The sequence below is a fragment of the Sorex araneus genome, chromosome 10 (assembly GCF_027595985.1).
Source record: "Sorex araneus isolate mSorAra2 chromosome 10, mSorAra2.pri, whole genome shotgun sequence".
Lineage (NCBI taxonomy): Eukaryota > Metazoa > Chordata > Mammalia > Eulipotyphla > Soricidae > Sorex > Sorex araneus.
Window position 1 is genome coordinate 42,472,757 of NC_073311.1, and position 26,427 is coordinate 42,499,183.

Here is a 26,427-nt window from a genome sequence, read left to right on the forward strand (position 1 = left end):
AGTGACCTTCTGTTTGCCTTTCTCTCCTGTTTGCTGGGGCTCCTGGTCCGGGGTGAGCTGGCTCCTGAACATGCCCCGGAGCCATTTGTCTGGAAATTGGGGGCTTTTAATGTTCTTCTGTATTTTTCATAAACACGGAGCTGCTTCCCGAGCGCCGATGGCCACAGAAGCACTCTGTCTTTGTCCTTGAAGCAGCAGCCGGGGGAGAATGTGTTCAGGGTGGTAAACTGCAGCACTGTGCGGAGAAGCCGGAGGGGGACTGAGCCATGTGGGTGAGATGAGCCCCCCTCCGGCTCGCCCAGGGGGGCACCCGCTCCGATTCCGGAAGGGCCGGGGCCGACGGGGCCCACCTAGCAAAGTCCAGCGTCTTTCCGGTTGAAGACAGACAAGCACACGTGTGAGTTATGTTGGAGTCGGCTGCGGGCAGCGGTGCGTTGAGTACCTGCTGGAGGGTCTGGCATGACCCTGTGTCTTGAGGGTTTTGCAACTTGGGCAAGTCACACTTGCCGGTGGGGTGGGGGGGGGAGGGACCGTGGCAGCTTGGGGGATCGGAGTTCACTGCATGACCTCATCGCTTCTTTCCTTTTGGAGTCTTGGGGTGCTCCTGATGCCAAGCCGTCTCTCCATCCTCCTCAGAGGCCCCTGGGGCAGCGATGATGGGAGCATGTTTGAGTTGACAACGTAGTTTCATCTTCCTGATGGGAGAGTGGGGTTTGGAGGCAGTTGGAAGGGTTAGACTTTTTCCGAGGGAAAATAAGCAGGTTTCCAAGAAAGACCGTGCGTGTGGCAGGGCTGGGAGGCTCGTTTATTCCTGGGCAGGACTCTTTGAACAGTCTCTGAGGTTTCACCTGGGCCCTGAGACTGGCCGCAGGCAGCGCCCATCTTCATGTTTCCGGGGCCTCTTGAAGTCCAGAGGAAACCAAGAACGTTTTAGTGGAGTTTTCATCTCCCGGAACTGTGTTTCCAGGAGTCTCTTTTCCTCCTATGGAGAGTCTCCTATTTTTTTCTTTATGTTTTGGTAGCAGATGTGTTGGATTACTCTGCCCAACGCAGCCTTCTAAAAAATGAGTTTCAGCGTGTAATTCTGCTACTGAGTTCTGCTCTAGCCTTGGCACTGGACATGGGTTATCTTGTTTGATTTTGTGTGTGCTCTGGCTTCTTTCACTCTAGGGAAGATCCCAATGTCATGAGGTTTCCTGTGTGTACAATCCAGTGTCACAAGTGTGTGTGTGTGTGTGTGTGTGTGTGTGTGTGTGTGTGTGTGTGTGTGTAAAGGTGTAAAGGATATCCCCTGGGGGGAAACGTGTGTTCTCCCCCTGATGATTTGGGGAGTTTGGAATATCAAGTTCTTGAACTGTTTTGATGATTCTCACCACTTTTGTGTGGGTTTTTGTTAAACCAGTGTTGATGACATCAGGCATATACTTTTATCCTAGTCTCTGAATCCACAGTAGATACAGTGTGCATTGTTTTTGATGGAGCATTCTTGGCGTACATTAAAAAATGTAGGCTAAAAAATATAGACTAAGTGACAGCTTGGTTGCAGAATGAAGCCAAAAAATAAGTTAAAGCAAGGCTAGAAAATTAGGACGTTTTTGGACTGTCACTGCTGAGTTCTGGAATGATATTTGAGTACTTTGAGCATTGTTTGGATTACATCGTAAACGCCACTCTTTTCTCCACTCAGTTTTGTTTGTGGTTCTACGGTGATTTGACTGGCAGACCTTTCCGCTTCTGATTCTTTAATGCCTGGTTGTTTATTTTCATCCTTAATGGTGGTTTCTTACTTTGCTAAATTTATTCTCCAATTGCAGGGTTTTTAAAGCAGGTGCCTTGGCAACTTGAGGTATTCATCAAGATGGAAAGAGTTAGAATCAGATTGGGTGTCATGGCAATACTCTGCATTTCACACTGCGGGCAATTTTAGATGCATTTAGCAAATATTTCATTTTAATCACTGGCAACTTCAGCATTGAAAAGGGAGAGGATATTCTTTGAATTTCCTCTGCTTAACCCAGTAGAGCATTGAGCTTAATTGCATGTACACGCAAGTATATAAACACATAAACAAACATGCTGTTTGTTTACTGGTCTATTATGTGTTTTTAATAGTGTGACAAGCCGACGTAAAGAATAGAAGAAAAATTCCTGAGAATTTAGCATCCTCTTCCAAGCTTCCTCCCCCTCTGCCTTTTTTATTTTTTATTTTTGGTAGGGATTTCCCTAGTTCCCACAACACTCCTCCATATCAATGCCACTGAGAATTTCTTTGAATTGGGAGAAGGCATTCTTTAGCATTTCATTGTCTCACAGCATGCTGTCGTGTTAATTTCTTTGCAGAGTCTCTGAAAGTAGCTCAGAAAACTACTGCAGGGAAAATGATAAAAAGGTGTGCCGTAGGTAGCTTCTGGACATGATGAAGTCACCACAGAATTTTATTTGTGTGTGTATTTCTTTGGCCATGCTACTTTGCCACTGATTGCATTTGCAATCCTAGCAAATTGAAGTTTCTTGAAATAGGACTAGAAACACTTAGGTTGATATAGGTGCTATTATTCATTTTTCACACTTCTTAATTACAGCTCCCATTAGAACAGTGTCCTTACTCTGCTTTTCTTTTTGGTGTGTTTTAATTTGGAACCTGCAGGGTATGAAGGAAGTACCTCTCCAGTTCTTAAATCCCCTTCTTTTTTTTGCTTTGTCCATTCCCATGGTTGCTTGATATCTTCTACATGTAGACATGCATATGTGCATGCCTGCATGTCCACATGTCAACACAGATAATCAAAGTTGTTGGATGCAGGAGGAGGTGCTTCAGACTGGTTAATCATCAAACTGGAGCGTCCGCCCCTGTAATCATGTAATTGGAAGAAGAAATGGTTTTATTAATATAGATATCACCTAATGCTTCTGCAGCCATTCTTGTCATCGAAACTGTTTTCCATAGTTGATTACCAGGACCAGAAATAGAACCGGTTTTGCATTTTAGCTACTGACATTCTAGATTTATCTAGGTTGGACTGCCCTCAAATCCTGGATATGTTTACTATCTAAAAGTAACTTCTCTCTGTTAAGCATTATGAGTGTTACAAAGTCAAATAATTTTATTCTGTGATAAGGCCTTTAAAAATGGAATTAAGCATATCATTAAGTATGTTGACTAAATTTTTATGTTCCTTTCCCCAATATGATAAAGTCAATATATTCCTTCTAGCATCTCTCCATGAGCCTTTTTTTTTTTAAACAGAAGAAAAGAAATAATGTACAACTCCCACATAAAGCTGCTTAGAGGGAGAAGTGTTCTTTAGCAGAAATTCAAAACCATTTCCAACACCAGCGAGGGTGATCTACTTTGACAGAAACTTGCTCTTCAATTGGCAACTCAGACAGATTGTATAAAATATGAGAAAGGCTGCACGGTCTGTGTTGAGCACTGCAGTTTTGATCTCCTCACTACTAAAATTATTGAGGAGATAGTCACTAGATCACCCTCACAGGAGAAAAAGAAACAAACTATGTCTTCAGTAGCATAATAATGTGGCCAGACTGTCAAAAACATTTATGTTGCAAGTTATAGCTCTTGGTGGAAGAGGGAGATGGGAAAATTTTGGAGGCGACCCAGATCACAGTGTAAGCACCCAAAATAACATAAGAGGAAAGGAGGAGTTTCTTCCCTATCTTTTAAAACAGTTCATTTATTTTTAACTTATTTTATTTTAAATTTTCTAATTATTTTTAGGAAGGGACACCGTGGTCTGCAAACTGATAGTTGTAAGGTTTCCTCCATGAATTATCCCAGAGCACATGCTCCACCCAGGTGTTCACTACCTTTCACCTTTCTCCCAGGGTCCCGCACACATCCTTACTCTCTGTGGTAAGATTCCTACTGATGAACACTTCTCAGTTCCAGCCCTGTCTTTTCCACTCATTTTCTATTAAAGACTAGTGTTTTCAGAAGTCTGAAGATTGAGCAAAACTGAGTTTTTTCAAAAGTAGCAAGATTGATGGGCTTATTTTTCTAATAGGATCATTCATTAACTCTTAAGCAGTGATCTCTTTTGGCTCCCCCTCTAAGCCATCAGCTATTCATTTTTTTTTTTTGAAGAGGAGGAAGGGACAGACAGGGGGCAAGTCATACCAGGGCTTACTCCTTTTTCTGTGCTCAGGAATCACTCCTGGTAAGGGTTGGGGGGATCATATGGGATGCTGCAAACTGAACCCAGGTCAGCTGCATGAAAAGCAAGACTTACTTACTATCCTGTTGTTCAGGCTCCTCAATAGCCGTTGTTATAGAACACACAGACATACTGTAATCCAACAGAATTCACTTACATTTTTTGGTTGGTCTCCCACTGGGACCTCCTTTGAGTGTCAGGGAAGGAGTGTGTATTGATCATCAGAGACCACAGCCAATCACAGTGGGATATCTTTAAGGACACTGGTCTAGTCCAGTCCTGTCTGGTCCGGGCCACTAACCACTGTAAGATGCAAACTCAGATCTGCAATGTTGAGTGTAGGCCAGATAATATCAAGGCGCTTTCTCTATAACCACTGAAATTGTGAACTGTTACAGCAATGGTCTGTTTTTGCTATATGGACGTTCACTTTTTCTTTAGGGGAGGGTCTCCCAGGCAAGGTTCAGGAAGCTGGTGATTCTTGGCCATCTGCCCAATTGGGGGTTCAGTGCAAGGGTCTGAGGATGCAGTGCTGATCAGGCTTGCAGTGCTAGTGATTAAGGGGACCATCCTGATGGTATTGGTTGCGGGATATTGGAGTGCTCCAGTTCAACAATGAATAGTGCTCAGGAATCCCAAGGGTTTCACTTGGCCAAACTCGGGTAATTTATAGATTTGGGGAGGGATTTATTTATTTATTTTGCTTTTTTGGGTCACACCCAGCAGTGCACAGGGGTTACTCCTAGCTCTGCACTTGGGAATTACTCCTGGCAGTGCTGTGGGACCATATGGGATGCTGGGAATAGAACCTGGGTCAGCCACGTGCAAGGCAAACACCCTACCCACTGTGCTATTGCTGCAGCCCCAGATTTGGGGATTTAACTAGGGTCAACCACAAGGCACCTTGGCCCCTGTGCTGCCTCTCCAGCCCCTACATGAATGGTCATTTCAGTGGAATTGAGCCAGATAAAGCATTTCTTAGGGAATGAACCAAAGCTTCCTGGGACCCTACAAAGGCCCCCAAACTTGGACGGAGACTTGAGAATCAGAATGACCTGGGAACATGCAATTGTGGTGCAACTGCACCCAGGGTGTTTGTGCACAGACGATCACCACCTGTTTGTCTTGGGACATTTTGAGGTTTCCTTAGCCCTCACGGGCCCTTGAGGAGGGAGTGTTTTTCCTACCCAGCCTTCACATTTCTCTGATGGGTCAGGAAGACCAAGGCACAGAAGCTGAAGTGCTTCTCAGGGTCAGTGACCCAGTTGGTACCTGGCAGGGCAGCTGCGGGCAAGTGCCGGGTGCCTTGAAACACTCGTGCTCTGCTCAGCTTCCTGCTGTGAGGCCCCCTGTCCATCCCAGCACTCTGGAACCCTTCGTCCTCTGCTCACAAAAGGCTTTGTGGCCTCTCTCTCACTGCTGTCCATTATTTCTGGATTCATCTCATGCAGATGACTTGCTTGTACCAGCCAGAGTGAGTCACATCAAGCAAATGTTTATGGTAATTTGTTCATGCTGGTATGGAAATGCATTTTTTTTAAATTTTGAAATTCGTATTTTCTCATGAACATATCGGGACTTTTATTGACACCCCACAGACTCCTTGCCTACCCCATGCTCCCGGCCCTGGCCTTTGTTTTGCAGGGGGTGTGTGCTGTGCATGGTTGTAAACCTTCAGCTGAGCCTTCACTTACCCAGTAGTTAGCGAGCAGCTGCTCTGTCTGTCCTCAGGCTGAGCAGTCAAGATCCAGGTGCCAGCAGCTGGAGGAGGCCCCTGCTCGTCAGGAGCTCACGGTTCAGTCAGGCATCGTGGACTCTTTCATCTCTGGATTCTCAGCCAGGACTATCTTCTGCTCACTGTGTCCTGCGGTTTCTCAAAGACTCTAGTTGGAAAACAGTTTGCTTGGGCAATTATAGCTGGTGGTTGTCTCCCTGGGAAGTTCTTTTTCTGAAAAGGCACCTTTGCTCTCATTGTTGCACAAGGATAGTTTTCCCAAACAGTATTGTTAGCTTCTGATTTTGTTACCTGACGGAACAAAAGGGATTAATTAGCTAAACTTGTTTGTGCTATTGCTGTGATTCACGAAATGACAGTTCCATTCTTTGGCAGAATGAGCCGGTTCCCTGGAATGATGCATTGAGAGTCTGGATAGCACGAATCTATGAAACTAATTTCGGGTTCGAGAGGAAACCTCTCGACCTTGTGTACATGGCCCAGCAACATGCACAGCCTTTGCCTTTTCATCCTACAACTCCCATGGAATGGTCCAGAAGTATAAAATCATTCGCAGTGCCCAGGAACTGAACCATGTAGAATGATGCCAGGCTCTCTGGTGCTCCCGTGCCTTTGCATGTACTGTTTCCCCCAGCCTAGAGTGTGTTTCTTATTTAGCTTCCAACACCAACTTTAGATCTTATCACCCATGGGAGGTTTTTGACCTGTTGCTTAAAGCTGTGTGGCATAGACTCTGTTCTGTTATTTCCTGCAGTGTGAAGAGCTCCGGGGACTTGGTGGACAATATATTATAAATTGTCTGTCTACTTGTGTCTCCCAGAGACATTTATTTCTTGAGGACATGGATTATGTTTTTATCTCTATGCCCCAAGGCCTAGTTCAGTGATTGCCGTGGGAGCAGATTCTCAGTAATCCTGGAGCAAATCCTGGTTTAAGAATTGTGATCCAAAATTTGTCGTGCCTAGATTGGCACCTACTACTCTTTTCGGAAACCTTGAGATTTAAAAAAAAAAGAGAGAATTGAATGAATTGTCCTACAGAGGATGAAGAGATTGGCAGCTCTTTTGATGGAGCCCAACAGAAATCTCATGCAAACTACCAGGAATTTCTCAATCTTCAAATGACTTTCCAACAGAATAAACAGCAAGAATGTATTAAGTACTACAATCAACTGTTACATTAGTTATTTGAGAGTGAAAGATTAAGAATAAGGAACATGATTCCTGTCCTCCCAGATCACAAACTGGTAAGACTTTGTTCCTGTGTAAGTGATCTGATGACCAGGTCCACTGTCATTTATACATTTCCAGGGAGCTGAAGTTATTTCACTGCTTGAGCCTTAATAGTCTGTCATCAATGAGGTGGCCCTGTTGGAAGGGTTTGGAGGAGGAAACGTGGGCAAGCAATGGCCAGGAGATCTTAAATGAAAGAGGTGGAGACGGTCAGAAGGTCTAAATTAAATGGCACTTTCGGATGAATCCTGGGAGATGATAGTTTCCAGAAATACTGGTGGAAATTTGTTTGGAGTCTATCCCCAGGTTGAATTCAGTCAAGCCTGTTTGAGCACGGCAGTAACACCTGCACAAGACATTTGCCTCTCATGCTCTCTTATTCCCTGGAGGGTCCCTTTTGACATTTGAAGTTACCACAACGACATCAAACCAGGAAACCTAACCAAGTCAATCCTTATAGACATAGGGAGAGTTGAAGACTAATGTCACAGAACTGTCATTTCACTACAGTTAGGTGTGTGCCAAGAACTGCATGCTCCTTTGGAGCTTTAACACTACTAATAACTCAGATATGGTTTCTTTTTTGCAGTTAACTTGGTGCTCTGTACTGGGAATGCGGTCCTATGACGAGCCTTGGGAAGATCCTGCATGGGCTAGTTGAGCTGGTTTAACATGGGAAGAAAGGGCTGAGAATATATTTGATTCTTTCCCAGAGATGATTTCTGCATGCCTCTTCCTCCTTTTACCAAAAAGAATCAGGGAATGGAGGGAAGATATCAGCTTTGCTGCAACTCAGAATGGGGTCTTATCATTTGACTACCCACCTTAGCAGTAACCTGAAACAATGAGATAAGAGGAAGAACATAAGCTCTCTTGGCCAGAGGAAGAAGGCAAATAAAGTTGATTGGAGGTGCAAGACATGATAGAAAAGAAGTTTCTTGGGGTCAAAGCAATATTACAGCAGATAAGACATTTGTTCCATGTGTCTGACCCAGGTTCGATTCCTGGCATCCCATATGGTCCCTCGAGCAAGACCACAAATAATTTATGACCACAGAGCCAGAAGTAACCCCTGAGCATCTCCAGGTGTGCCCCCACCCTCAAAGAAAAAGAAACGTCATTTATTCACTCAACAAGTACTTACTGAACCTTTAACCTGTATACAAGGCTATGGAGGAGCAACAGCCAACAAAGCTGCCAGCTCCTCATTAGCGCTGACAGGAGGGTTGGAGTGAAGGGAGCCAGCAAGCACACTGGCAGGTGCCAGACCTGTCGTAGGTGAGAGCACTGGGGAGGTAAAGACCTGAGTGCTTTTGTTAGTTATCTTGGCACTGGACTCACTTTTTTCCCCCCCCCCACTTTGTTTAAACACTGCGGTGTACAAAGTTGTTCATGATGATTTGTTTACTGAATGTGGGCATTCGGTATTCCAACACCAATCCCACCACCATGTTTCCGTCTCTCTACCATTGTCTCCATTTTCCCAACCATCCCTATTTAGCAGGCTCACAACAACTTATTCTCTTTTTTTTTTTTGTCTTTTTGGGTCACATCTGGCGATGCACAAGGGTTACTCCTGGCTCTGCACTTAGGAATCACCCCTGGCAGGTGATATGGGATGCTGGGAATCGAATCCAGGTCGGCCGTGTGCAAGGCAAACACCGTACCCACTGTGCTATCGCTCCAGCCCAATAACTTATTCTATATTGCTTGTTACTAAAGGGCTAATGGAATAATCAAAAATATTTTCGTGAAAGAAAAATTGTGAAAATTGTTGTAACTCACCACGGGGACATTAAGTCCTTGTCTGGAGGTTTCCTAGGCTGTTGTTGAAAGTTAAGCCTTTCAACAACTTTCAACAATTAAAGTTTTTGTTAGATGCGATTGATTACCGTCTTCATTAAGTCCCATCCAATCTGTTGTGCTACTACTGAGTTGTCAGTGTTGTAGAGTTTGGTGAGATGTCAAGAATGCAGAATATTTAACTGGGCAGTCCAGCCAGAGGCATGGTGGCAGCTTTGGGGTGTGGACGTGGTTGCTGGGGTTTTGTGAGGGTGGAAGCTGACTTCTCCCCCACCCCCTAGTAACCCCAGAGGTCTCAGCAGGGTAAGGCTGTCTGAGAAATTTTTGTGGCTAGTTGATTTCTTTTGAGACTTATTTGTCTCTAGAGAAGGCTAGTAGATGAGTTTACATGGTAGTGGCATTGGGACTCAGGCTTGAGCTCACTCTATTGATTTAGTGTACACATGATATTTAAGCAATTGTTCTCTCCATTTCTTGTTTTCACCTTGCCCTCTTCATATTTCTTTTATCTCCCATCTATCATAAATTACAGTCTTGGGAGTTTTACCCCCTACATAAGTGCAGCTGTCGAATCAGTACGGTGACTAATACTGATTACCTAGCATTCTGTCTTGAGCAGGCATAAAAGAAATGTGTGTATTTGCGTGGGGGTGGTGGTGAATGGTAGGTAGGAGTGGGAGACAGCTCAGTGTCTGTAGGACTCAGTAGGAGTGGGAGACAGCTCAGCAAGTAGGACTGTGAGGTTGTGAGTTTGATTCCTGGTGTTCCAACATGTGCCGAATGCAGTGCTGATGGCTCTGCTGTTGGTGTGCGGCGACTATGCCCTCTGCTACCTACCTCTTGGGCTACAAGGGTTTTCTGACTGCACCACAACTAGGCATGTGTGACTACCACAACTAAAGGGTGTGACCCTCGGTTAGGTGCAACTAAAAATGATGGTTAAGCTCTGTGGCTAGGAGGTCGACCCCCACCTTCTCAGAAAGTACATGTGACATCACAGTGACCCTAGGCGAGCACTACAGACAGAAGGTGTGTCAGAATCACAGCTAAAGAGTGCAATCTCCAACAAGTACATGTGAAGCACCACAAGTAAAGAGGGGTGCAGAGATGGTGCAGAGATGGCCAATGAGGTCTATGGATGCCAAGGAGCAACACTGACTAAAGCAGTTTCTGCCTCACAAGGAATATCCTGTGAGTTGGTGTGGTGTAAATGGTGCTTTGACACAAACCAAAAAAGCAGTATTTATGGATTTAGTTCTGTGATCTTAGATTTGTTAGATTTGACACCAAATGCTTCCAAGCGATGGTTTCTACCTTTGGTTGGAAATTGGCATCACAGTGTGGGATGAACTGGGAAATTGAAGGACCAAGTAGGTGGGGAAAGGGAATGCTTCCTTGGAAGATTCATGTGCCTTTCAAGCAGGAAGAGAACAATGAGGTGGAGGCAGAAGAAAAAAGAAGAGGGCAGCAAGTAGGATTCAATGAATTAGTATTTAAAGGAAAGTTTATGATGGGCGTAGTGAGCCTGGTCCTCATACTGGCTGTTTACTTCCTTTGGCACTTGGGCACATTCCTATTTCTTTGTCTATGGCCATCATTTTAGTGATAATATTAGGGCTAAGAGTCTCTACCTCAATGGTTGTTAGTATTCAGTGAGATAATTCATGGATGTGGCTGAATACAAAACCTCCAAGAGTGCTATTGTCCAGCAGTTATTGACACATGATTATAATTTGTTTTCTTTTGGTGTTAGAGTTTGAAGAAATTAATTTTAAATATATAAATATATATCTTTACCTGATTTATGGAATTTCCCTCTCAATTATAATACAACTTCTTCATATGCAGGATGCTTTTTTGGGTAGAATCTTCCTTCTTGCTATCATCTCTTAGATGCTTAGTCCTGCAGATCGATTTGAGATTTTCTTTGGTTGGAAATTGGCATCACAGTGTGGGATGAACTGGGAAATTGAAGGACCAAGTAGGTGGGAAAAGGGGATGATTCATGTGCCTTTCAAGCAGGAAGAGAACAATGAGGTGGAGGAGAAAAAAAAAAAGAAGAGGGCAGCAAGTAGGATTCAATTATTTGAACTCAAACTCCTTGAAGTTAGAGAAGATTTAGGATGGGTGTGTGATCTAGCCAGGCTGCTGCTATGCCATAGCATAGATTCCTGGAGGGGGTACAGGGTAACCAGGGGGGAGCAGTTGTATGCCTCTAAATTTGAAGGAAAGATTTCTAAAAGATGTGTGCCTGTGAGTTTCAAATTTGATAGCTCTTACTGAATTGATATTGACAGAAACCTACCAATTTGCATTCCCATGCATAGAAAATGCCTGTTTCCTCCTTCAGTGGTTCCTCCTTTTGAAGTCAAGTGGCAAATATTTTGATTTTAACTAATCTTCTAGGTGAAAAGTGGTGTCTCACAGTTTAATTTTGGTATCTTTTACTGTGTCTACTTTATATGTTTCTCTTCCCCGAACAATCCCTTTGTGAGCACATTTTTCAAATTAGTGTTTTCATCTTCTTGGTTTTTCAGAGCTCTTTATATAGTCACAAATAAACACTTGAACATATTCTTTCTCTCCAAATAATTGTCTTTATCCCCATCTGTCTTTGATATCCTCTGTGCTATTGGGAAGTTAAAAATTTAAAAAACATTGTTGTTGTAGCTTCTAGATTATTTATATCAGAGAAGACTATTTAGTGTTTATTAAATTAAGACTATTAACCTATTAAGTGTTCTTAACCTTAATTTTCCCCAAAATTTATTTTGTATTTTAGGGGATTAGTGGGCAAACTACCAAGTGTGTTAAGGAGGCCTGGGTCCTCCACCAGATTCGCTGGCAACCAGGGGGTGTTGCTCAGGCATTGCAGTGCTGGGGCTATCCAAGGCCACTCTGGTCACACTTGGGCACCTCCAGGGCTATACCCAGAAGTGCTCAGTGTTCTTCAGAGCTGTAACCGGTGGTGCTTGGGGACTAAACATTGCAAACCCAGGTGAGGGACATGCAAGAACATTTCCCCTAACTACTATCCTACCTCTTGGCTCTCTCTCTTTTTCGTATTTCTGATTTTATTTTCACATGCTGTTTGTCCACGTGTCTTTAAGTTTGGTAATAAAATAGAAATTTGCCTTTATTTTCCCTCAGTAACTGGCTCGCAGTCTCCCAACATTTTTTTTCCGCTTTTTTGGGTCACACCGGCGATGCACAGGGGTTACTCCTGGCTCTGCACTCAGGAATTACTCCTGGCGGTGCTCAGGGGACCATATGGGATGCTGGGAATCGAAACCCAATAGGCCGCGTGCAAGGCAAACGCCCTACCCGCTGTGCTATTGCTCCAGCCCCCCAACATTTCTTGAATATCCTACTGTGGTGATTCTTGAGAAAGATGATGTTTCCTGGGACGAGAGTGGAGGCTGCAGAAAGCAATGGCATCATATGTTAACTCCCCTAGGTGGGCGGAACTATTTTGGGGGCGTTGACTCTGATTGGCTGACTGTCAGCTTGTGGGCTAGCTCCACCTTGTGTTAATTTCCTTAGTTTTGTGTGTTCTCATTCCTGGCATGACTCGTTCTTCTTACTACTCTCCTTTCTGTTCCAGGATTTATTTATTTTTTTCTGGCTCTCCTAACACGCTTATTTTCCTGTGTAAACTTTGGAGATAATTTAATTATAAAGTCATGTTGGGGAAAGGGTTATGTTCATACCCACAGATTGATCAGTAGAGAATGATTTATGAGCTTGAACCAATTTGTCTCCCGTGGGCTCTATATCCCTCCTCTATTCACATTTTCTGTTATGAATCTTAGTAGTGTTTTAAAGTATTCTTCCTGTATATCTTGATAGTGGTTTTTGAAAATTAACCAATAGGGTTTATGAGCAGCATTTCCCTTGTCTTCACCGTTTTTCCAGGAGTATTAAGGGTCGGGAAGGGAATGGAACGGCAACTCTTTAGGTGCCACAGCACAAAGTACCTGGAGGAAAAACATTAAAAACTTTTATAGGTGGATGTGATTGACTCTTTTTTTCCCTTTTCCTTTTGTCTCCATTATACACCTCCTATTTTGAATTTTCTTATTATCACTCTAACATGTATTTGTTTTCAATTCACACTTTATTATTTTTCACACTTCAGAATTCCAGAGTACTATTTACTCAGACCCTTTTGCAGGGTATCATTTACTGAGACTTTTGTAGGCAATTATTTGTTTGTTGAGGCATTGAACAAGTATTGTCTATAGGCTAAGCGTTAGAATATGAATAATATTAACAGAGGGTCCCTTTCCTTAAGGAATGTTCTGGTTGGAGATGGAGTTGAAAGTAGAACAAAATACAGAAGCATGAGCTCTTGAAAGCACATTCAAGGTGAAAGTCGAGTGTGGAGGGGAAGAGTGCTTAAGGCCATCACGGGGGAAATCAATAAAGATTTCTCTGAGGTGGTTGTGTCTGAGCTGAGACCCTTTAGATCAACTGCTGCCAGAGGCACAAAGCAGGGGATGCTGCCCAAACAGCCATCGCAGCATGTACAAAGGCACTGGGGCATGAGTGAGCTACCATAATTTAGTCTCTGAGGTAGGAGAAGAGGTAGGGGTGCATATTGCACAAGAATGACATGCAAAGGATGGTTTGCTATATTTTGTGGGCACCGAGAGAATATATTTTTTAATTTTCCATGTTCATGTTTTTTATTAGTTGAGATTGATTGGCTTCGATGTTTCATTCCCATCCAATCTGGTGTGGCTACTACTAGGATGTCAGTATTGTAGTTTGGAGGTGTTGTGTGGCCACAAATGCAGCTATATGCTGCTGCTAAGGGAAAATTTTAATTTGGAGAGAGACAAAGTTGGATTATAGATTATATCACTCTGGCAGTTACAAGGAAGACAAATGCAAAGGACACGGGCTTATAATCAGAGTAATAGTGGCCCCTGTAATCGGAGCAATAGCACAGCGGGTAGGGCGTTTGCCTTGCACGCGGCCGACCCGGGTTCGATCCCCGGCATCCCATATGGTCCCCCAAGCACCGCCAGGAGTAACTCCTGAGTGCAAAGCCAGGAGTAACTCCTGAGCATCACTGGGTGTGACCCAAAAAGCAAAAAAAAAAAAATAGTGACCCCTGTGAGATATTATATTTTCTTAAACTAGGGCAAGTGGCATTGGAATGACAGAGGAGCCTTTGGTAAGATTCATTCATTCCACAATTATTTATAGTCATTCATTATTTAACCATGGAGGTGCAGTCTGAGAATTCTGTCATCATGTGATATTTTTCTTTACATGAATATTAAGAGCCTTGCTGCTTTAGCTATAGGTTGTGACAGTTGAATGTGGGGGTATTTTATAATGCCTTCCTTTATGATTTATGGTCAGTTCATGTTTGATTTATATACCTGCCTTATCTGCCTATATTCCTAAGGTTGAGTAAAAAATGAATTGAGCATACGGGGATCGTGAGCAGAGGAAAGTTTGAAGAGTGAAGAGAAGGTTTGGGCTATAGACACCTTGGCTCCATAGTGTCACCTGTTGGTACACTTCAGGATGTGTTTCCTGTGGTTGACTGAAATATCATGTAGTGACTCATGGCACTACGCCTATAACCTAGAGACCTGTCCCTGTACTGGACTCTTGGAATGTGGCAGGTGATACACACAAAGGCTTCCTGCTCTGAGATTCTGTACCAGGGGGAGAATATTGACACACCAGTGTGTTAGCTGAGGGTCAGTGCAGTGATAGGGAATGAAAGTTAGAGCAGACAAGCAGGTTGTGTTTGGCTTTGGGTTTTACCAGACAGAGGGATAATCCAGGCAGTGTTTTGAGTACAGGCGTGCCATTAGTACCGATTTATCGAGCTGCCTTTATGGGCTCTCACTTAAAGGCATGGAGAACAGACCATAGGGAGTCAGCATATAAATGGGTCTGTTAGGAGACTGGAGCTGAGGCCAGTGAGAGAGTTGAGGGTGGACAAGGATGGAGGGAGATGGATGGGAGAGCCCTCGGAACCTGAGCTAAAGAGATGTAGGAGGATCCTTACGGAAACTGGAATGGGGCACTAGAGATTAGGGAACTTTCTCTAAGAATTGGGGACCTACCCTAGCAAGATGGCTGGTGTTGTCAGTTAAATTAGTAGACTGCCAGGCACTCTTGTTGGGGTAATTTGATCATCTGTATTTGTGTAAAGCACACTGGAATGTTTGGAGTAACTGGACAGGCAATGCCCAGAATTGCTTTACTCTGGGTGATTGTGTTAGATAGGGTCCATTGGAAGTATATACATGGTGTCTGAGAAATAGCATTGATACGGAGGCTACACTTAAATTTAACTTTAAGCGATTTCCAGCCAATAGTAGCAGCATCCTGATAATATAAGAAATTGGAAGCCTATTAGAACTGATGTGGAGAGAGACAGAAAGAGATCCACATCATCTGGACCTTGAGATTGTCAGGAAAATGAATCAAAGAGTTTAAATTGTCAAACATCTTATCCAAGTGTCTTTAGCTGTCATTCTTAACCTTTCATCGGTTATCAAAGTGGCCCTTGTGAGTACATAGGTGCATATGTAGCCACATAATCTATGTAACTCCTCTCCTCCTCTCCAGACTAGAGAAGTCTTTTTTTTTTTTTTTTTTATAGTTTATTTTTAATTAGTGAGTCAACGTGAGGGTACAGTTACAGATTTATACATTTTTGTGCTCATGTTTCTCCCTTACAGAGTTTGATAACCCATCCCTTCACCAGTGCCCATTCTCCACCACCAGTAAACCCAACATCCCACCCCCCCTTCCCAGTCCCGTCTCCCCCCACCCCACCCTGCCACTATGGCAGGGAATTCCCTTTTGTTCTCTCTCTCTGGTTAGGTGTTGTGGTTTGCAATAAAGGTGTTGAGTGGCCATTGCGTTCAGTCTCTAGTCTATATTTGGCCCGTATCATCTTTCCCCCACATGACCAACAACCACATTTTACTTGCTGTTCCCTTCTCTGAGTTGCCCAGAATGAGAGAACAGCCTCCAAGCCATGGTGACAACCTCCTGGTACTTATTTCTACTATTCTTGGGTGTTCGTCTTATAGTCTATTATTCTATATTCCACAGATGAGTGCAATCTTTCTATGTCTGTCTCTCTCTTTCTGACTCATTTCACTTAGCATGATACTTTCCATGTAGATCCACTTATATGCAAACGTCATGACCTCATTTTTTCTAACAGCTGCATAGTATTCCATTGTATATATGTACCAGAGTTTCTTCAACCAGTCATCTGTTCTAGGGCACTCGGGTTTTTTCCAGATTCTGGCTAGAGAAGTCTTTTTGAGTCATGATCTGTTCTTAATGTTAGTTTTATACCAAGGTTAGTATCTGAAACAAAGAAGGAGCATGATTGTGGACCAAGTGTTGCAAATGGATGCTGGTTTTTGGAACTAGTCTGTTGATTAAAGTTGGCCCCACCCTACTTTTGAATTATTTGAATTGTTTTTGAGGAGCCTAATCATGGTGTCTTGTGTTCTTGGTAAGGTGACTTTATATAAATGTCTATATCATGTGTTGATGACTCCAAGCATTAATAGGCAGCGTTTGAAAGGGAAGCTGCTCTATAGGAGGCTGAAGAATGGATTTTAGGTTTTGAGATTAAAGGATTGAACCCCAGTGTCAATGTATAATTAGAATTCTAGTATGTTATGTTACCTGACATGACAAAGAACTGAGACTATGGATAAGAAGACATTATTTCACATAGCAGAAGCAGGTTCAAAATGAGGAGGAAAATAGTGGCAACAAAATGGAACCATGAATACAGTGAATCTCAGAAGAACTTAGAGACAGATCAATGGACTGTATTTTTTATTGTTGATTTTTAATGAGGAACCCACACATGACAGTGCATGGGCTTGTTCCTGGCTTTTTACTTTCCCTGGCAGTGCTTGGAGAAGCATGTGTGGTGCTGGGTATTTGAATTGGGGTGGGCAGGATGCAAAGCAAATGAATGCCTTAACTCCTGTATTATCTCTCCTGCCCTTGAACATAAATAATGGGCCAATGGCTTCCCTCTAGGTTTTTTTTATTAACCAGCAGGAAGAGGGAATGTTTATAGGAATTAGGATGCACCCCTTTTTTTTTCCAGGAAGACTATCTCTACTCTTGCACCAACATCAGAAAAGAAATTTTCCCCTGAGTCCCCAGGAAGAGTATACTGTGTTTTGTTATGAAAATCTCCAAGTCTCGTAAGGTTGAGCCTCCTAGACCACTTTTGTGTTAACAACACCGTTTCCAGGAAAAATGTTGGTTAAAGTAGTGGCCAGGGGTAGCTGAAGATGATGGAGGTTTGGCCCAAGGATATAAAGCAAAGATTATTTTTTGTCCTTTGAGGAATCTTCTGTGGATATTGTTTTTTCTCACTGGAGGCTGGACAGCTATTGTCTGATATTGAACTTGAGGTGGCTTTGTTCCTTACCCCACAAGAAGCCCTTGTGCAACAATTCTGTGTGGCCAGTTACAGACTTGGAGCAGAGAGGGATGAAAGTTTTGCATCCTCTGACGTGAGCTGAGTTGCTGACCAAGATCAAGACATTTCTTCTAGATCTGGGCGAAGTCCTTGTTTTGAAAGAGCTTGGGGAGAGCCCAGCGGCTACTAGGATTCGACAGTTTGAAAACAATGGTTGGGATCTGCTTTAGCACTCAGAAAAATGGGTGGTTCCCTGGGGGCACGGGGTTAAAATAGCTATTCTGGGGCTAGAGGTACCCAAAATTTCAGCCTGTGTGAAAGGTTTCTAAAGGTCTCAGATCCCAAAGTTAGGGTTGTATATTTAGTCTGGTGCCTTACCTTCCCAGGGCATCTTATGTTTGGGTTTCTAAAAAAATGTGCATTTTTTTTATTAAGAAAAATTGGGGGGGTGTTGGTGACAGCTGTCATGCTCAGGGGTTACTCTTGGCTCTGTGCTCAGGAATTTCTCTTGATGAGGCTTGGGAGGAGCATGTGAACCCAGGTTGGTCTTATGCAAGGCAAATGCTCTACCGTCTGTATTATCGCTCTGACTGAAATGATTTATTTTTGAATCATGATTAAACATTCTCCCCCCCCCATTTTTTGGTCGTGGTGGGCACCCTTGTCTTGTCTAGGACTTATTCCTGGCTCTGAACTCAGGAATCACTCCTGGTATGACTTGGGGAACACTGTGGGATATAGGGACAAACCCAGTGGGTCCATGAAAGCCAAGCACTTACCTGCTGTGTTGTCCTGCAGTTCTTTCCCTAAAAAACGTTTTTTTTTTTTTAAAAAAAAAACTCATGGCATGTGGATTTTAGAATGCTGCTAGTGATAGGGTTTCATGCATTTAATATTCCAACATCCGCCTTGAGAGTTCTCCCACCAATCCTTTCCCCCGACCCCGACATGGTCACTCCGTTTTCCCTCCAGTCCCTCTTAAAATGAGTCGAAGGAGATGTGAGCCTGTGCTGCTGGGCTTTCCTGACTGCCAGCCCTGGGACAGCCCGAGAAGATATATCTGAGCACAGCTACGGCTTCCCCAGCTCGGCCCCGGACTCCCAGCTTATGAATAGGACCCTGTTCAGACCCAACCAAGTCTGAGAATCGAAGTTTGGCTGTTGCTTCTTCCAGGAGAAACAAAACTGTCAGCATAAACTTATATGTTCATCGCAGCACTGTTTACAATAGCCAGAATCTGGAAAAAACCTGAGTGCCCTAGAACAGATATGACTGGTTGAAGAAACTTTGGTACATCTATACAATGGAATACTTATGCAGCTGTTAGAAAAAATGAGGTCATGAAGTTTGCATATAGGTGGATCAGCATGGAAAGTATCATGCTGAGTGAAATTAGTCAGAAAGAGAGAGATAGACATAGAAAGATTGCACTCATCTGTGGAATATAGAATAACAGAGTAGGAGACTAACACCCAAGAATAGTAGAAATAAGTACCAGGAGGTTGACTCCATGGCTTGGAGGCTGGTTACTCATTCTGGGCCACTCAGAGAAGGGAACACCAAGTAAAATGTGGTCGGAGGTCATGTGGGGGAAGGGTGATGCGTGCCGAATGTAGACTAGAGACTGAACACAATGGCCACTCAACACCTTTGTTGCAAACCACAACACCTAATTAGAGAGAGTGAACAAAACCCTGCCACAGTGGCAGTGTGGGGTGGGGGGAGATGGGATTGGGGAGGGTGGGAGGGATGCTGGGTTTACTGGTGGTAGAGAATGGGCACTGGTGAAGGGATGGGTTCTCGAACTTTGTATGGGGGAAACATGAGCACAAAAATGTATAAATTTGTAACTGTACCCTCACGGTGATTCACTAATTAAAAATAAATAAATAAATTAAAAAAAACAGTCAGCATAAGCCTTTCTTTTCTTTTTTTTCCTTTTTGGGTCACACCTGGCAATGCACAGGAGTTACTCCTGAATCATGCACTCAAGAATTACCTGTGGCCATTCTCAGGAGACCATATAGGATGCTGGGAGTCGAACCCAGGTCGGCCACGTGCAAGGCAAAAGCCCTACCCGCTGTGCTATCGCTCCAGCCCCAGCATAAGCTTTTTTGATTAAAAATATTTTAAAATTAAAAATTAAGAAAAAATGTTAACATTTAAAATTCAAAAACACGCATTAAGACACTGTGATTTACATAGTTGAGTTTCAGGCAGGTAATGGTCTGACACTAATCCCACCACCAGTGTCCCCAGGTCCCCTTTTACCTCCCAGCCTGCTTCCTTGACCGGCACATTTCCCCTCACCTCAGGGATTACTCCCGAATCTGTGCTCAGGGATCACTTCTGGTGGGACTCAGGACCATCTGTGTTATGCTGGAGATCAAACCAGGGTCTGCCGCATGCGAGGCAAGTGCCCTCCCTACGGTACTATCTCTCCAGCCCCCAGCAGGCTCATTTTCTAGTTTGCTTGTTGTCATTTGTGTGTCCGGTTGACAGTGCTGTTGGCTCTGTTGTGCAGAGAGAGACAAGTACTGCAGCTCCTCACCACAGAGGGAACCGAGGTGTCTGGTCCCTGCTGCCTTGCTCTCTCCTGTCCATCTCTTCTTATCCCCCATCCACTGGTGTCTTTCCTTTCCTTTTCTTCTCACTTCCATAATCTAAGGCCAGCACAAGATGGGTCAAACCCAGGCTGTGGAAGAAAGGGCAGCAATCAGGGGAGAAGTTGCTTTCTCTGGACGTGGCTCACAGGGAGAAGAGGGAAGGCAAGAGGCAGCATGAACAGGATGCGGCAGGATCCAGCCAAGAAAGAAAGAAAGGAAAATAGCCACTAAGAATTGCAGCTTCTCCCCCTCTTGGGTCTAGCTCCCTTTTTGTGTCCAGTAAATGATGTATTCTTGGCTGAGTAAATGGTACCGGCAGAGCAGTGATGTGTGTGTGTGTGTGTGTGTGTGTGTGTGTGTGTGTGTGTGTGTGTGTGATGTGCTACTGCTACAGTTGGGGTGGTGGGTGGGGTGTTTATCATGGCCTGAGGATGGTGGTGGTGGAGGAGGCAGCTCTGGTACCCTACAGAGTTCTTTCCACCCATTCATGACTCGATATAATTATTCTCATTTATCCGTAGGATTATCGTGGAAGGGCTCTAAAGCAGTCATTGTTCTGATTAAGAAAACGACCATGTTGATGTCTTTCAAGAAATCCCCAGATTTCCAGGAACTTGTCTGAATTAGAATGTGAAGGCCACTTTTCTATTTGTGGTCCTCTGGCCTGCCTCCAGCTCTCAGCCAGTCAAGTTGTTTGTGTCTCTGAGGCTGGTTCACACACGTGCTCGCTCTTACTCACGGATTCCCTTTCTGTTTTGACGAAGATATTTTCAGCTGCGTGTCTTATAACCTTCCCCAATCCCTCCGAGCAAAGGCAGGGCTTCTATTTCCCCATGAAGCCTGCCTTGCAGTGACATTTGCCACATGGCCACGTTGTGTTGTTGAGCCTTCTGCACACACACTGTCTCCTTGTGCCCCAGCGAGAGGTATAGGGTAGAGGCACACGTTGTTATCTCATGTACCTTCTGATTATTCCATACTGTTGTCACTTGTCACTTGTCACCCCATTGATCCTGGATTTGCTCGAGCAGGAGCGTACATCTCCCTTTGTCCCTGTCATATGCTAGTGTAGCCCATTCCATACTGTTACATTCATAATATAACTGATGTTTGATGAAATAAATTATTTGAGGTTAGTAAGTCCAGAACAGGACCAGGATTTCAGGTTCAGGACTTGATCCCTTTACCAGCCTTGCTCTTGCCCTGCCTCTCGCCCATGACCTGACTCGTGCTGGCTCCTGGCTTTCACCCTTGCTTCCATCATTTGGTCTCAGCTCACACCAGCTTCCCAGCTCATACACGGATCTAACAGATGAGCCTCTGGTAGTAACTTGCCTTCTAGCTCCCCTTAATATTGGATTGCATTGTGGTGTGTAATTCTACTAGATTGTTCCCGTTTGTCCTAATCTCCCCACTGAAGAAAAACATCTTTAATTAAGAAGACTGTACAGTAACTTCTGTGCACTTCCCAGGATTGTTTGCGTGGTGACTTATATAACGTAGAGAGACTTAAATCTAAATTTCAATGGAGATAAACACAGATAATATGGTGAATCAGGTACTTGCCCTGCACACAGCAGAGCCCAGTTTCATTCCTGTCACTTCAAAAGATGTCCCTGAATACCACTGGGAGAGATCCCTGAGTGCAGAGCCAGGAGTAAGCCCTGAGTACTGTCTGATGTGGCCCCCCAAACAAAACAAAACAAATATGTTTATGTATTTTTTTGGTGAGAAACACATTTGGCAGTGCTCAGGAATCACTCCTGGTGGTCTCAGGGGACTATACAGGGTCCCGGGGATTGAACCTGGTCAGCACTGTGCAAGGCAAGTGCCTTACCTGCTATACTATCACTCCAGTTCCTAAAATCTGAATGAAGTATGTGTTCATGGTTGTCTGTGGTCGGGCCATCCCAGCAGTCTGGGCCTGATGGTTCAGTGTTCCGGCCCCACGGTGCAGTGTTGCTGGGCCCAGACTACACCTGAAGGTGATAGAAAGAAGGAATGACGTGATGGCAGAAGTCAAGTAGGGCCTCATGCATGCAAGGCGTGGGCTGGCTCCCTAGGTATTCCAGAGAATGAATTTTAATGGAGTAGACCTGAAACTGATATAACATGCTAACACAGTGTCACTTCAGTAAAGAAATAAAGGCTGAATGTTACGGGGGGGAAAAATAACTCCACTGAGATATGTTTATACATCATAAAGTTCTTCTGAGAATAGAATGCAATACTTTTTTAAAAGTAAATTTACCAACCTGTAAAATTGTCACCATAAATCAGTTTTAGAACAGTTTCATTCCCATAGTAAGACTCATCATTTACACAAAGAGCTCTGTTTATTTTTTCAGTCTTCTAATTTTTAAGAGATCACATATTTGCATGATAATGCTCAGAAGTAATAAGTGAAGAGTGGGGGAAAGCGGCAGGGCCAGGAACAGAATTTTATCTTGTTTACAGAGGGGGTAGTTAGAACCACACCTGGCTGTGCTCTGGCTCTGCTGTCAAGGGTCCCTCCTGGTGTTGCTCAGGGAACCATATGTGATGCCAGGCATGGGACCGGGACTGGTTGTGTGAAAGGTGAGTGAGTGCCTTCACCCTTGCACCCTAGAGCTTCATCATTTATCAAAGCGTGGATGCAAGTATCTTACCTGGGGCCCATGGGCAGAGTCCATGATAGAGCACTTGCCTTGCAGATAGGGGCCACAGTTTAATCCTTTGTACCTTTCACAAGCTGAATATAATTGGGCCCCACTGTGTCATTTGTGGTTCCTGGTGCCAAAACAAAGAGTGTGACCCGTTCTGTCCCCATCAGTGAGCAGAGCGACCCAAGGAAGCATGAGCACTGCAGCAATCCGATCATTGGAATAGACAAAGAGAAGGGGAGGAGAGAAGAATAGCATGTCAGTAAGAAGCTGATGTCTCTTTCTTTCTGTGCTTCACATGTTTTTACCGATGGAAGCAAACCTGGACTGTCTGTCTTGGGTTTGGCCAAGATCCTGAAGACCAAGCAAGAACAGTGTAAGAGGTCCCTCCTGCCAGGAACCTGGGCAGGTGGAACTTGCTGAGTATTAGAGCTCAGAAAACAACTGTCACCCCATCCAGTGTGTGTGTGTGTGTGTGTGTGTGTGTGTGTGTGTGTGTGTGTGTGTGGTGTGTGTGTGGTGGGATTTGAAGTTGGGCTCTTGTGAGTGTGTGGGAGCAAGAGAAGAGTTTATGTTTCACCCTGAATTATATGGGTGAAACTTCCCCTGAAGACTTACCCCTGGTAGTAGTGGGTCATGGGCTTCTAGAACCCCACATTCACCCCAAACCTGAACTTGTGGAGGGCTGTGGCTGGAGCCCATGAGAAGCTCTGAGGGAAGGGGCAGCAAGAAGCTGGCCTAGCTAAGTGGGGCCCAGACAGTGAAAGTACCTGCAGGGACCATGTGGATGCACCAGAATTTTATTTTATTTTAATTTTTTCCTTCTCTCTGGTTGTTATCTTGCTTCCCTTGTGTGGGGCTATACCCTTGGTTGTTCTGACTACACAGGGATTTTAAAAAAAATTAATTAAATTCATTATTTTAAAATAGCCACTTTTAAATGCTATTTATTTAAAAATTAAATTTCTTTATTTATTTACTTAATTTATTTTTAAAAATATTCATTAATTCACTCATTGGTTTGGGGTCATACCTGGTGGTGCTCAGAGCTTACTCCTGGCTCTGTGCTTGGCTCTGGTGATGCTTGAGGTGCTACTGTATGTGGTGCTGGGGATCCAACTTGGGATAGTCTGTTTGCAAGGCAGGCACTCTTACCTTCTCTCTGGACTGATTGTCTCTAATTTTTTTTCTTTTAGAGTTTGGGAAAGAAGTTAATTTATTGTTATTAAAAAATTACTTGAGGGGCTGGAGCAATAGCACAGCGGGTAGGGCGTTTGCCTTGCATGCGGTCGACCCGGTTTCGATTCCCAGCATCCCATATGGTCCCCTGAGCACCACCAGGAGTAATTCCTGAGTGCAGAGCCAGGAGTAACCCCTGTGCATTGCCGAGTGTGACCCCAAAAAATTACTTGAGGAACTGGAGTGATAGTATGTGGCTTGAGCATTCCATATGCACCCCCTCACCCCCCAGAACACCTCCAGGAATAACTCCTGAGTGCAAACCCCTGAGAAATGTGCGGTGTGCCTACCAAAAGCTAACAAACAAAACCAAACAAAAATTATTTGGAGTGACAGGTGAGATGTTGGAATTATATGCATGAGAAACTATCATTAACAGTATTGAAATAACAGAATCTCAAGCACTAAATAATTTAAACACTCTTTAATTTGAGGCTCTGTGATTTTCAATGCTATTAATGATTGAGCTTCATGCACATAATGTTCTAACACTACAGTCTCCACCAATTTACTGCTCCACCCCTTGGGACAGTAGTTTGCACTATTAAATGTTTTAGGGTGAAATTTCTTGCCTCTTCAAAGTATACCTTGGAATATAAAAAAAATGCATTGTGGACTGGGGTGATATCTTAAATGGTTAGTGCTCATGCTTTGCATGCAGGATCTCTCTCTAGAACTGCATGGTTCCTGGAGCACTGAGTCAGAGGGTAACCCTGAGCACGGCTCGATATGGACCCAAATCTAAATCAGTCAGTAGGGCTTTGGGCATTGTACTCACAAATACTGCATGAGAGGCAGAATAAACACACACACACACACATTACACACACACATGTACAAAGAGTGGGAAAGACTAAGAGAGAGATGGAATATATTAATATAAATTGGTTATCTGCTCCATAATTATTCTGATACATGAAATTTTAGTCTATAGAGATCATATGAAAATAACCATTTGCAGTTTCACCATCTGGGAGGCATAGCTATAGAGTTCAGGAATCCAACAAGCCTAGAGTTAAAGCATTCAGTAATTCTCAGTGAGCTCCTTAACTTTCCCAGTTTTCAGACTTATTTGGACTAGTAAGTCATGGAACGATGCAGTCATTGTCTTTGACAAAGTCTGGAACTTGCATTTTTCTATATAGAGAGTAGATTTGACTATTTTACTTTGGCTGATGAAAATCATCATCATCATCATCATCATCATCATCATCATCATCATCATCATCATCCCATTGATCATCGAATTTCTCGAGTGGTCTCAGTAATGTCTCCGTTCCTCCTAGCCCTGAGATTTTAGAAGCCTCTCTTTACTCATCCTTCCCAACGATGCCGCATTGGAGGCTCTTTCAGGGTCAGGGGAATGAGACCCAGCATTGTTACTGGTTTTGGCATATGAATACACCATGGGGAGTTTTCGAGGCCCTCCCATGTGGACAGGAAACTCTCGGTAGCTTGCCAGGTTCTCCCAGAGGGACAACTAGGCTATAAGCTTCCAGGAGCTTGGTTTTAAGTCTCTGGATGTTGGCCGTTGGTGGGATTACATGGCGCTGGGAGCAGTCCCTGGGTGTGACAGCCTAGCTACTGGAAAATGGGAATTCTGGGCAGAGGAGGCCCAGTCCCAATCCAAGCAGGCTTGGAGGTCTCAGCCCCAGATCCCACACACTGGGGCTGGTACCTTCATGCATGAGGCTCATCCAAATGTGTAGAGAGGGGCCTTGAGCATGGCTGCGGGAGCTCTGCTCAGGGTGGGGAGGGAAGCTGGAGCCCACCCCCTCCTAGGGACCCTGGGGAAGAGAGGTGAAAATAAATATGAATATTCCATGCAGACATTTAATATCTAGAGATCTGAAATAAACATTAATAGAGATCCCTAGAATTTTTCATCACATAACTCTTGGGATTTGGTAACTCCCGTAGTATTTTACTGCCATTTCCTTTATTCATATTAAAAGTATTGCAAAATTTTATAAGCCAGTTTTCAACTCTGATGGTAGAAAGGAAATGACCAAAAAATGTAATTCTGTTTTTCTCCAGAACAGTTTCAGTTTTATCAGTTTTAAAGTAATAGTATTTACAACTGTATCATTGGTATATAACACTTTTTAGCAGAAAATATTAGGTATGTGCATCTTTAAATTTTTTATATATATTTGCCAACCAACAAATATTTTTTAGAATAAACCTTCACAATATTATAAGCAACTTGAAATTTGCTATCCTGAATATTACAACAAACAATAATTCTTTTAACTTTTTATGCAACTTGGACACTGATTGTTAGATAGGGTCCATGGATGCTAAAAGTTTGATAAGAGTTTGGAGAGACTTAAGTTCAGCTTGAACACCTTTTAACTCATCACTGTCTTTCCAAAGCAGAATATACTTCCATCATAGCACCAACCATCTGACATAGTATTTTATGAATCCACTGATTTATTTAAAAAGACTTAGTGAACCTGGAGATATAGCACAGGGTGAAGGCACTTACCTTGCTTGCAGCTGACCCAGGTTCAATCTCTGGCATTGCATATAGTCCCCTGAGCACTGCTAGG

General features: G+C 43.7%; 1 protein-coding gene across 4 annotated transcripts in view; it reads left to right on the top strand.

Moving 5' to 3' along the window:
- ANO4 (anoctamin 4) overlaps positions 1-26,427 on the top strand; it is a 439,919-nt gene that overhangs the window by 87,358 nt on the left and 326,134 nt on the right. The window contains exon 1 of one of the 4 annotated variants that reach the window (XM_055118279.1): positions 52-397. The exons of the other annotated variants lie outside the window; for them this stretch is intronic. The gene's annotated coding sequence lies outside the window, so the exon portion shown is untranslated. Of the gene's footprint in view, positions 1-51; positions 398-26,427 lie in introns of those variants that run through there. 4 annotated transcript variants of the gene reach the window in all.